Source organism: Eucyclogobius newberryi, unplaced genomic scaffold (genome assembly GCF_026437365.1).
Source record: "Eucyclogobius newberryi isolate DKJ021-1_F unplaced genomic scaffold, fEucNew1.0.hap1 SCAF_5, whole genome shotgun sequence".
Lineage (NCBI taxonomy): Eukaryota > Metazoa > Chordata > Actinopteri > Gobiiformes > Gobiidae > Eucyclogobius > Eucyclogobius newberryi.
Genome location: NW_027316167.1, coordinates 27,515,748 through 27,530,075, shown reverse-complemented (window position 1 = coordinate 27,530,075; position 14,328 = coordinate 27,515,748).

The following is a 14,328-nucleotide window of genomic DNA, read 5'->3' as shown; positions in this document are numbered from 1 at the left end:
CCGGGATGCCAGGTCTACTTTCTTTTCCCCCTTCTCTCCTCGGCACCGGGATGCCAGGTCTACTTTCTTTCCCCCCTCGGCACCGGGATGCCAGGTCTACTTTCTTTCCCCCCTCGGCACCGGGATGCCAGGTCTACTTTCTTTCTCCCCTCGGCACCAGGATGCCAGGTCGACTGTCTTTCTCCCCTCGGCACCGGGATGCCAGGTCTACTTTATTTCCCCCCTCGGCACCTCGTCCCTCATGCCGCCTCTTCCCTCATGCCGCCTCGTCCCTCATGCCGCCTCGTCCCCCATCGGGCACCGGGATGCCGCCGCTTCCCCCTTCGGGCACCGGGATGCCGCCTCTTCCCCCTTCGGGCACCGGGAGGCTGGTCCGCCATGTTTTGGAGTCCTCCAAACAGCAGCTGGTTATACCAACTTTACCACGCAGATCATTCCCTTGGGACAAGCCCTGTATCTCCCACCTCCCGACCCTAACGTCTTCGGTTCATCACTCCAAAGTGTCGTCATTCTCATCCAGTCCATCAAGTTGCTGCTGCACTTTGATACACCGTTCTATCAGCCGGTGTGGGGGTTCTTTAAGACCAATGCTATAAGGATTGCTGCCTTCCTGTCGGGCCATTCATGTTCATGGCCGTCCAGTCCGATGACCCTGTATCATCAACAAATACATTCAGAACATCTACTACCGAGGTGGAACATCGACCCCAGTTCCTCCAACCTCAGCTACCACGTTTCACACATAAGCTCCGCTTCAGGTGCTTCAGTCCTCCTAGACCATCCAGCTCCGTTAACGTTCCTTCCATCATGGCTTCGTGCTACCCTCACCACGTTTTAACATTAACTAATTACTTCCCATTCACCTTCGACTACCAGTCACATTGCAAGTACTCAAGCCTACCCGAGTGGCATCGACATCTCTTCAGGCGCGATCCCCTGCTCAGAGGCCGTCTTGTCCACAATAGTTCTCCTCACCCCGGCATCAAGGACCGCCAACCAACGCTTAAGTCTTCCCCTAAAACAGCAGGACTACTGTGGTAACACGATCTATTCCGAGCCCCTTTGCAATCCGTCCAGACCTTGTGCACTGGTCGTCAAGTGGCACTTCCCAGCAGGACTCAGGATCTGGTTCATCCTTTACTTAGTCGTTCCACGCCTGGTCCCCACATTTCCTACCAAACTTTTCCCACATTGGCGCTGCCACATCTGCCTCCAGTTAAGGCGTCGTTGACCGCCTCATTATATTGTGGAGCACTGGTTCTCCATGACTTTCCAGGTCTACACACACCATTACCTCCTCGTCCTCCATTTTGCCAATCCGCACTGCCTCGTTAAGCTTCTTTTGGGGGTATCGAGGCCCGGGAGCCTTCAGCCCTCATCGCAAGAAGACCCAAAACGGCATCAACTTCGTACATTTGTGTTGTTCATGTTTCTCCCCTGCCAATAAACACCTTGCATCGTATCTGGGGTCGTGGTCCTTGCTAGTGAATTACAAAAAATGTGCATTATTGATGGAAATCAGACATTATTTATTCCTGTTATTGTTGTAAAAAAAATGAATCGATTAATTGTTGCAGCCCTATATTTCACTTTAGTTTATTAATGCTGACATAGAAGACATCAAACTTTGTGACAGGTAATGTTGTATGTAGATAGGAACAGGAACAGTAAATAATTTCATTTTAGTCTCTTCTAATTGAAAAGAGCTAAACCACCATTAAGTTTTGGATGTTACGATATCGCATGAAAATGTAGAGTCATTTCCCCAAAGAACTCTAGAAATGACTGACGCACTGGCACAGTTTGGTTAAAAATCACATCAGACACTAAGTATTTAAAGCGTTGGATAAGCCTCTGATAAATGTGTCGGCTCAACTATAAGCTACTGCAAAATGACTGAACGATCTGTAATGACATTAACTGAATCTATCTACAGCAATGTGTATTTTTCAAGGTATTTTTAGCAATTTAAAACATAACTGAATACATGCAAGATAGATAAGTTAAATGCCATGCTGAGGAACATTTTAGGCCAGTTGTTCTCCAGCAGTGGCACGGTATCACACAGAGGAATTGGCGCACCATCTTGTACCACACAAGCTGGTGCGCCAATTCCTCTGTAAGTCAAATATTTACTGAATTTAAAGTCTGTTTAATCCACATTTTTGACCCTTTTCCGATTGGTCATTGTTTTGAACCAGTGTGGCAATTGTGTAGTGCGATTTTAGACCTGGTTTAGCCATAGTTTAGACCTGGAATAGTCCTGTTTTAGATTTGTAGGTGGTGAGACAAGTTTGAGAACCACTGTTTCAGGCAATGCAATAACATCTCCTTGTGGACAAGCTAAGAAGTTACCTTCTTACCACCTTTAAATTCAATACAATTCTTTTTTGTCTGTTCCTTAGGGGGAAAAGCAAAAATCAAAGCCATCATCAAAATAAAATTAACAATACCAGTAGTCTTAACACTATTAATAATACACATGATAAAACGGATAAATGATTTCTTGCTAATACAAATCTTTTTAGTGAAGAATATCAAGGTGAACAAATGTTGATAGAACTTTGGAGCTTGGACGTGTTCAAAATAACATATTAAAAGATTGGCAGTGACTTCATAAAACAAATCATGTATTTCTGCTGTCGCATTCAGTCAGCAGCAAAGATCCAGAGTCCACGAGTGACCTAGTTTTGTGCTCCTCTGGGATCCTGAGCTATCGATCCACAGTCTGTCTGTCTGTCTTTCTGACTAACAACCAACGAGTATTATCCACGAGAAGAAAGAACAGCAGAGGCAATGCTGCGTGGTCTCTATGTCCACCTCATCCTTCACTTTTCAAGCAGTAAAAATGCACTCATGAAGTCATCAATGTCACACACACACAGGGAGCAAGAACTGTCACTTATCCATTTAGTTTACTTCAGTCGTCATGACATTTACTGCCTGTCAGTGGCTACTGGAGTTCCACTCTGGACGGCTGGATCTATCAGTGGGTTTCAGAGTGATGAAAACATCGCAAACAAAATTCTTCTGAATTAACAAAAGTCCCCAAATATCACCAATAAAGGAAGGTGAAAATAAGAATGCAGTAAAACTAAACTAAACTATACAACTTGTTTGGTAACAAGATTGTAAAATTAATATCAAAAGTAAGTTTACTTGTGTTTACGGAGTAGAAAACCAAGCTGTGTGTAAACTTTGTAATTTTTAACTTTGTAAACTGTGTAATTTGTGTAAATCCAATCTGGGATATTCACACCATTATGTAGTTTTTAAATCAAATAAATAAGGGAAACTGAAAGCCTTGTGTAGGAGTCTACCATAGGCCTAAAGTTAGATTATGGTATATGCATTTTTAAAAAAAAAAATGTTTTTTCAGTGTTGAACTTTCTTGGTCAAACCTTTGATATCCACCTCTGACTCACTTCCGGATGTGCCCCTCGTTTTCCTATGAAGTCTGCTCAACTGTCGCCCTCTAGTGGCTCCCTGAGGTTATGCACATGGGCTTAACAGTAAACATCAGCTGGCACATACTTTCAGAAAAACAGAAAAGTCCTGCATAATTTTAAAATCAAATTGGTGAATCCCAAATATACTTTTTTAAACTTTCAAATAAAGAGTAATATAGACGGGCCATATAGGCTATAGTCATATCTATAATGCACATAAGATGTGTGCAAATGTAAAAGCGTGCACATTGTGCAGTTCTTCACATCTGGATCACGCTCAGATCTAGTGGAGGATCAGAGAAATGGGGCTGTAATCTTTTTCCTTTTATTAAGCGTTAGCTTTGAGCATGATTAATGAACACTCCATCACACGTGGACAGACTGTCTCGCCCTCCGTGTCCAGCACAGTGTTACGCTCACAGGTTCAGGCTTTTGTGGGCCCTGAGTCCTCACAGCGGTCAGAGGTCTAGTCTGGATCAAACCCTTGGTGAATCCATGTTGACAGGATTAGAGGAGGTTTACACATATTAGAGCTTGTGTGTCTTCAGAGGCAGTGGTGGAGACATGTGTGAGACAGGGACTGGAGTGTCTCACAGTGTGATGCAGTGGTGATGCAGCTGCAGTGGTGCTATGTGATAGTCTGCAGGCTCATGTCCCACACCAGCTGGACTCAGTGTGTCGCTTCCCTCTCTGTGTAAACACGGGCTCAGCAGCATTGAGCAAAAACACATGAGGCGTTTTCTATTGTTGTGTCTGTCTATAGGCTCTAAAGGTCTTCTTAAATATCTCTTGAACTTTACTGAATCCTCTGAAGTTCAGGAGTGCTCCAAAAGTGAGTGTCTCACATGCAGTGGACACAGAGAGAAGAAGCAGTGAAGACGTTCATAAAATATTATTATTATATTGGATCAATACGATAATAATATTTCCTATATTTACAGGTAATTTTAAGCAGTTCTCTTGTCCCAGTATAGCAACTATACAATGTTTATAATGATACAAAGGCCAACAAAGTGTGATTTTGTGATCTCATTGTATAGTCCAGGTTCTTTATAGACTATGGTGCAGAATTTTACACTATTGATGGGAAACACTGGGTGAAGTCAAATGTTTCTAAGATATTGGTGATACAGATTTAACATTCTCATTCCACAACTAACAGTTTCTGAAGAAAAAGTCAAGGTTTTATTTATCACACGTGCTATTTCATGGAAAATAAAGTCATTATAAATTCATTACCACACCACAGTAATGCCTTTACTATTCCCAAGAACTGCTCTACCCAAGTGTTTTAAGCCCCAGTGAGTCAAAGCTGGATACTTATTGTTCCGGAGAACTCAAGCAGAGCGCATTTCCAAAGTAACCACAAACTAGATCCTATTAACCCCTCTATCTCTGATGAAGCTGTCTCTCGCCTCTTTTAAGAACATAAGCTGAAGACACGGACCACACATGTTCCTCACACACAACTGCATAGTCCTCACTGCCAGATGATTAGTAAAATAAAATTAACAACCAGCGTTTACGCAATTTACAAAGACATTTTGGCCAACACAACTTCTTCTGCCCTGTGTAATTTGGTAAAATTCTTATTTGGACATTTTGTACCGACTGCACAGTTTTATAGACGTCTACCGCAAATAGTAACTTAAAACGGTCAATAAAAATAAAGATTAATTTATAGCATGTCTGAGCCACACAATATGTTCTTTATGTATTATATGAAACTAAAACGTAAAGACAATTGTGTTTATATTACACAGTTAAACCCCAGATACATATTTGAATGTGTTTGCCCTCAGGCCCACCATGCTCTAGACAGACTCTCCTCACATGGTTTGGATTGAACTAGTGCGACTTTGTTCCAGTAAATTTAGTTATTGACACTATTTTCTTGGTTACGGGGCTTGTGTATATCCAGCAACTATGACCTGTTGAACCGCTCACGTTTTACGAGAAACAGTTAAAATGGCAAATACAAAAAGCATCATTTACAGGGAATAATTTTAGGTATTTTACCACACTGTCCCCATCTGCTCCTGCTTAGCCATTACACCTAAACAAGTCTATTACGCATAAGGCCTGGGCAGGACATGCAAACTGGGCTTGTTATAAACATATTTGCAGTTGTTCTAGGTTTAGATTGCACCTATTACATCTAGAATTGCACCTATTACATCTAGAATAATCTTCTTCTTCTTCTTCTTCTTCTTCTTCTTCTTCTTCTTCTTCTTCTTCTTCTTCTTCTTCTTCTTCTTCTTCTTCTTCTTCTTCTTCTTCTTCTTCTTCTTCTTCTTCTTCTTCTTCTTCTTCTTCTTCTTCTTCTTCTTCTTCTTCTTCTTCATCATCATCATCACCTGCTGTGGCTTGTTTTGTTAAATGTCCCTTTTTATGAAGCAAAGCAGTAACCTGGAAATGGCTTTGTATTTGAACGCCAATCGTAAATACCTCTCCAGAACAGTCAGCATGCTGAGATAAAAGGGGCCTCTCAATTAACTTTATGTCTTCAAATATTTTCTAAATCTCTTAATTGTTTTAGGTCTTATGTCATGTTGTGGGGTTTGTACATTCAGACAGCTGCTTGCAACTAAAGTAAGTGACAAAAGCTGGGTCTGGACTGACAATTGGCTAATGACTTTCCTCACCTTCTCCACTGTTTTTATTGCCCTCTGTTCTGTTATTAAGGCTAAACGTTTAACCATTTTGGAGGCAACACAGTGCCCAAAAGCTAAAGTATTTCCCATGAAATTATTATTATTTTAACAAAAAAATCTTCTGCTTTTAGTTAATAGAGGAAAACACACTTCTCTTGTTAAATAAATTAAATTAGCTTCACCGCACACGTACAGTAGCCAGAGCTTACAGTATGAGATTTAGTGCACAGCTCTAATTAGATCAGTGTGTCACCATAAATCACCAGGTTCATGTGATGTGTGTTCATTCCAAGAAGAAAAAGACTTCCACTCAATCAGAATGTGGTAATTAAGAGAGAAGCCTGAGTGTACAGTGAACGCAGGCCGATACTTTATGGTGACATCAGTTTTGGTCCATGCAATAGATGTGTGTTTAATTCAATTTTGTGGTTTTGACCAAAGATGAATAAAGATACCACTGTGTCATCTTCTCCTTAATCAATGCTAGCTACAACATCAGGTATTTTAAAGAGGCATTTATTATGTTATCAGTGTCAAACTTTATCCTCTGTACCGGGCCATTCCTTTCATTTCACTGCACCAACACATCCATCTAAATTGCTTCACAAACTTGAATCTTCTACCACAGAAGAGCCGAAGATGAGGCGCTTTGACCAGATGCATAAAGCGACTTATTTCTCCCAGAGCTGTAATCCTGGTCTAAGGGGGTCAGGGACGTGTCAAGTGGCATTCCAGACGTATCCACATTTCCACACCATTAAACCGATCCGCGAGCTCACACACACAGTGGGTGGCTCCGCGGCCGGCTGCTCCACAGAGCTACTGCAGCGTGCGCCCCCGTCATAGTCATACACTGACCACCAGCATCTGTTTGCTCAGGTGCTGTCCTCACAACACCTTACGTTAGGCCCGGGGAAGACCTTACAAGGTGAGAGGAGCCAGTGAAGGCTAACTTGTAAAAGCTCTGTTTACCTGGTTTGACCTTCAAGTCACCTTTGCTTGTTGGAACACTGTTAACGCCTCAACATTACTGCTTGAGTGGACGGTGCAGCAACGGCAGCTTCACAGAGACATGCAAGCAAACGTTTTGAAGCAGCTGATGTTTGAGGGCGCCTGTGTTTCTGGGATGTGAAATAGCTTCTCCTTAATGATACTAGACAAGACATTAAAACAGTCATGGCAAGTTCATGCACCAAACATAGAAACTAGAACAAAAGAATAGTCAATTTTAGCCTTTGATTCAAACTTCACAGATTTGGGTGAGTCAAATTTAGCAGGACCCTTCCCAGAGCTGGAGTCAGGATCTTGGTCAACATTTTGGATTATGGAGCATTATTGTGCAAAATATAACTCAGATTAACAAAGATTTTGCGAAGGTAAAGTTGATTTGTATAACATTAAAACTAAATCGGCATCAGATCAAGCTTGCCGTGCACATCAATTTAAAAACCAAAAGGTATTTCTCCAGAAATGTTTACTTTTGCTGTTGAGCTAAGTTCCTTTATAAGATTTCATAGTATTAGTAATCAATATGTCTTGTCTTTGAGTTGAGAAACACCACAATAATGCAAGACGGCGACAAATTGTCAGCAGATTGAGACAAACGCAAACATCATAAAGAGCTCAACAGAGATCTAGTTGGCACATGCATCCAGCGTGGTCACTTTTTAACCCAAGTGTTTGTTTTTGAGATGTACAAAGGGTCAAACGTAATAGGTCCATTTTGGTTTATCTACGTGTAACAAGTATCAGAAACAAACTAAGCATATACCAACATGGCTGCAAATGTTGAATTTTACAACAGGCATAGAATTAGTTTAAGACACAGATACTACACAGATACTACACAGGTACTACACATGTACTACACAGATACTACACAGATACTACACAGATACTACACAGGTACTACTCATGTACTACACATGTACTACACAGGTACTACTCATGTACTACACAGGTACTACTCATGTACTACACATGTACTACACAGATACTACTCATGTACTACACATGTACTACACAGATACTACACAGGTACTACTCATGTACTACACATGTACTACACAGGTACTACATATGTACTACACATGTACTACACAGGTACTACACATGTACTACACAGGTACTACACATGTACTACACAGATACTACACAGGTACTACACATGTACTACACAGGTACTACACATGTACTACACATGTACTATACAGGTACTACACATTGTGGAACACTGGACCAGCTCTATACCCTCCATCGGGTGCTCGAGGGTTCATGGGAGTTTGCCCAACCAGTCCACATGTGCTTTGTGATCTGGAGAAGGCTTTCGACCGTGTCCCTCGGGGTGTCCTTTGGGGGGTGCTCCGGGAGTACGGGGTCCGGGGCCCTTTGCTCAGGGCTGTCCGGTCCCTGTATGACCGGAGCAGGAGCTGTGTTCGCATTGCCGGCAGAAAGTCAGACCTGTTCCCAGTGCATGTTGGACTCCGCCAGGGCTGCCCTTTGTCACCGGTTCTGTTCATAATTTTTATGGACAGAATTTCTAGGCGCAGTCAGGGGTCGGAGGGTGTCCGGTTTGGGGACCACAGGATCTCATCTCTGCTGTTTGCAGACGATGTTGTCCTGATGGCTCCATCAAGCCCGGACCTGCAACATGCACTGGGACGGTTTGCAGCCGAGTGTGAAGCGGCTGGGATGAGAATCAGCACCTCCAAATCTGAGGCCATGGTTCTCGACCGGAAAAAGGTGGCTTGCCCTCTCCAGGTGGGTGGGGTGTCCTTGCCCCAAGTGGAGGAGTTCAAGTATCTCGGGGTCTTGTTCACGAGTGAGGGAAGGATGGAGCGTGAGATCGACAGGCGGATTGGTGCAGCGGCTGCAGTGATGCAGTCGCTGCATCGGACTGTTGTGGTGAAGAGGGAGCTGAGCCGAAAGGCAAAGCTCTCTATTTACCGGTCGGTCTACGTTCCTACCCTCACCTATGGTCATGAGCTTTGGGTAGTGACCGAAAGAACAAGATCGCGGATACAAGCGGTCGAAATGAGTTTCCTCCGCCGTGTGGCTGGGCGCTCCCTTAGAGATAGGGTGAGGAGCTCGGCCACACGGGGGGAGCTCTGAGTAGAGCCGCTGCTCCTCCACGTCGCGAGGAGCCAGCTGAGGTGGCTCGGGCATCTGTTCCGGATGCCTCCTGGGCGCCTCCCTCGGGAGGTGTTTCAGGCATGTCCCACCGGGAAGAGGCCCCGGGGAAGACCCAGGACACGCTAGAGAGACTATGTCTCTCGGCTGGCCTGGGAACGCCTATGGATCCCCCCGGAGGAGTTAGAGGAAGTGTCTGGGGAGAAGGAGGTCTGGGAGTCCCTGCTCAGACTGCTGCCCCCGCGACCCGGCCCCGGATAAAGCGGCAGAAGATGGATGGATGGATGGACTACACATGTACTACACAGGTACTACACATGTACTACACATGTACTACACAGGTACTACACAGGTACTACACATGTACTACACATGTACTACACAGGTACTACACATGTATTACACAGGTACTACACATGTACTACACAGTCACTACACAGGTACTACACATGTACTACACAGGTACTACACATGTACTACACATGTACTACACAGGTACTACACAGGTACTACACATGTACTACACAGGTACTACACAGTACTACACAGTCACTACACATCTACTACACAGGTACTACACATGTACTACACATGTACTACACAGTCACTACACAGGTACTACACATGTACTACACATGTACTACACAGGTACTACACATGTACTACACAGGTACTACACAGGTACTACACATGTACTACACAGGTACTACACATGTACTACACATGTACTACACAGTACTACACAGTCACTACACAGGTACTACACATGTACTACACAGTCACTACACATGTACTACACAGGTACTACACAGGTACTACACATGTACTACACAGGTACTACACAGATACTACACAGATACTACACAGGTGCTACACATGTACTACACATGTACTACACAGGTACTACACATGTACTACACAGGTACTACACATGTACTACACATGTACTACACAGGTACTACACATGTACTACACAGGTACTACACATGTACTACACATGTACTACACATGTACTACACAGGTACTACACATGTACTACACAGGTACTACACATGTACTACACAGGTACTACACATGTACAGGTACTACACATGTACTACACAGGTACTACACATGTACTACACATGTACTACACAGGTACTACACATGTACTACACATGTACTACACAGGTACTACACATGTACTACACAGGTACTACACATGTACTACACATGTACTACACAGGTACTACACATGTACTACACATGTACTACACAGGTACTACACAGGTACTACACAGGTACTACACAAGTACTACACAGGTACTACACATGTACTACACATTTATACACAGTCACTACACAGGTACTACACATGTACTACACATGTACTACACAGGTACTACACATGTACTACACAGGTACTACACATGTACTACACATGTACTACACAGGTACTACACATGTACTACACAGGTACTACACATGTACTACACATGTACTACACAGGTACTACACATGTACTACACATGTACTACACAGTCACTACACATGTACTACACAGGTACTACACAGGTACTACACAGGTACTACACAAGTACTACACAGGTACTACACATGTACTACACATTTATACACAGTCACTACACAGGTACTACACATGTACTACACATGTACTACACAGGTACTACACATGTACTACACAGTCACTACACATGTACTACACAGGTACTACACATGTACTACACAGGTACTACACAGATACTACACAGGTGCTACACAGGTGATACACATGTACTACACATGTACTACACAGGTACTACACAGGTACTACACAGGTACTACACATGTACTACACAGGTACTACACATGTATTACACAGGTACTACACATGTGCTACACAGGTACTACACACTTGACCTCAGCTTCCATTTCAATTTGACTAAAGGAACAAAGACTGCATGTACATAATGTGATGCTTAAGCAGATGGGTTCTGCCAAAATCAAGTGCCGTTTGAATTAGAAACACCAATGTTAGGAATGATGCAAGGAAGAAAATGGTCAAAACAATTGTCCAAAGTTCAGAAAAATGTAAATTTATTAACTCTAGTGGCTGCTAAACATAAACCAACACCAAAACTATTGGAGTTGTGCAAGTGGAGTTTCCCTTCCAAAAGAACTGTTTTGACATTGATGTATCGACTTTGTATGATTTGGCTTGAGTCGGCAAGTGTTTATTACAATAAAAGATCATAAAGCAGTTGCTTTTCACAAAGTTAGGTTTCCAAGCAACTCCACTACAATAAAAACACAAGTGCAGCTATGCACATCCAAATGCAGACATGGAAACAGGGTTCACCTCATATGTCTCAGTGTCATTACATTATCAAGCTGGGCCCAGTGGCTGCACTCTAGATTAAATCATGTTTGTGCACTACTCCTAGGAGGTCATACTTCATACTCTACATGCACTATTTACATTCTTAAGTCACTTTTAAAATGGAAGTTGTTTTGGTGCTGTTATAGGATTACACATCCATAAAATGTCTTTCAATTGAGTAATTGAATTTAATGTATGCTTCTCAGCTGCCTTTACTGTTTTATACATAATATATTTAATTAATTATTAAGTGGAATGTTGGCTAGTGTTAGCGATGGTAAGTATTCATTTACAAGAACCTTATACAGTATTTGGGAGTGCTGCAAAAATCAGTATCAACCACAAATTTGAATTGTCCCGCGAGGAAACGTGTCCAATTCGATCCATCTATGGTGGCCAATGGCCTCGGGACCCTCGGGACCCTTGGGATGACCAACTGGAGGATTGCCCAAGCGTACATGGTTTAGGGTTGGGGAAAGCGGAGCACCCTGGAAACCCACCCAGCCAGGCACAAGTACACTTTTACTGTGAGGAAAATGTGCTAGTTTTCTTGGACGTTGGCATGTAGTTGCGTTTAATCTGTGGTAAAGATAATGGTCTAATAGCATAATGGTGTAAAGTCCTTATATCGTTCTAATCCGTTGCACGTTTAACTCATTTACCAAAATATCTCAGCAGCGACGTCTGGACTTGCCGAATACAAAAACCATGTTATTTCTGGCTCTAATGTTGATTAGTCTGATTTTGTTGGCTTGGCGAGCTTGACTGCTGTACGGTTTAATTTAACCGACCAATTACATGCACAGATGACTCGACATGGTACATAAATAAATAATCTATAAAGCAAAGCACTGGGTTAAACGCTCTGCCTGTGATGATGAACACCCATGTCTAAATTAATGTTAAAATCATTTCTTGTCCCATGGGAAATTGCACACACAAATGTTTTCACTTTTATAGTTTCACAATAGGTCAGTCAACCCCGGTACTCAATGAAAAACACATTTCTGCTTGTACGGGCATCAACAAACACCCCAAAAACAAGCCAAGGAAACGGTGAAAGGAAACATTTTTTGATGTTGGAACAATCGCATGTGCGGTCTCAGTAATGAAGCAGACACAGCCATTTCAACAGCTGCGTTTTTTACTGTGGTTCTTTAATAATGTTGCTTTATATTTGTTCCTAAATTTATTTGATTCTACAGGGACTAGAGCCAAGAGGGGCCGTACCGTTTAATTTGAGGCGCTCGACACGGTTGCCCTGTGTAAGTGCAATGTGTATTTCATCCATGATTCATTTGTGGTGAATAAAACCAGCTGTTTCTTTTGAATCGTGGCCAAGAAGCACATGTACCAAGGGGAACGGAGTAGACGAGGACCTCAGAGAGTGTATGGGCTTAACCTAACATTGTCTGACCAGTCGCTGACCACTGCGTCTGGGTTTCCACGGAGGCGACCGGCGGTTGTGGCCCCTCGTGTCTGAGAGTCATCAGAAACGACCCGCGTGCGTATCATTGGCTCGGTCATGTGAAATAACATGCAACGCCAGAAATCACACACACACACAAAAAACTTGAACTCCTTCACGTAAATGCTATATGTCAAACAATGTAATTAATTGCATTTTTAAATTTGATTGCGCAGACTTGAGGAGATGGATGAGACTTTATATCCGTCACAGACAGTAATTTGGTTTTCTTCTCCACAGGAATTGGCCAAGAAACAAAAAATAAGTAATTCCACTGAAATATATTGGACTCTTTAAAAAGTGCATTGTAAGAATATTAATTCATTACGGTGTCACGTTAGATTGGATGGAAAGTTGTGTGACAAATTATTCTTTTATTCGTTGTAGACAGTTTAGTTTTCTGGATGAAGGGAATGTCAGATTGAGTAATGTGATTCAAATTGTACTTTACTCCACAGTCCTTTTGGATTTGGATAGTGTTTGATAAACAGATCAGGAACACTACATTATGCAATTCATTATCATGCAACACTCTATATTCTAAGAGTTTTTCACTACAACCAGAAAAGACTATTTGTATTTGTCATAATACATGATTTAATTAAATGATCCTTCTATGTTCTATGTACTGACGTCACTCATTTCATTTACAGTGTTGTTTGGAGAATATATCCAAAGCCTGTGGCCAACAGCTCTGGTAAACAAACTGTGATAATAATTAATAAAGTACATTGTGATGAAGTGCATATAAACCCCTTCTTCTCTCTGGAACATGGTGCGATAAGATGAATAATGCTGATCTACAGATTTGCTCGAAAGTGGCTTTATTTTGGTTCCACTTCTTAATGTTTTGATAATCTACAAAAAGCCTGAAGCTGCTCAGACCCCGCTGACCACTGCAACAACAAACTAAAGCAAAACTCATCATTTCAGCCACAATAAGGCTGAGGGCATAGTCATTGTGGCATACACGTTATTTTTGCACAATTGCTGATTATGGCATAATTTATAGGGCAAGAAATACATTTGTGTGCCTGTTTATTTTATCAAACAAATGGAAATGACACATAAATAGTATAACAAAGGTGAAATATTTCAGTCTAAAACGATTTACTTCTTCTAATATCCAGCAAACAGCTTAGTAAATGCAGGTTTTTAGAGCTTTATGGGTTAAATTGCGCAAAATGACAAGTTTGGCCTGTAGCCAATATTTAGTGTTCTGACATCATGACTTGTGCCGTTCCCTGGTGTTCAAAGGCGGGAATAAAA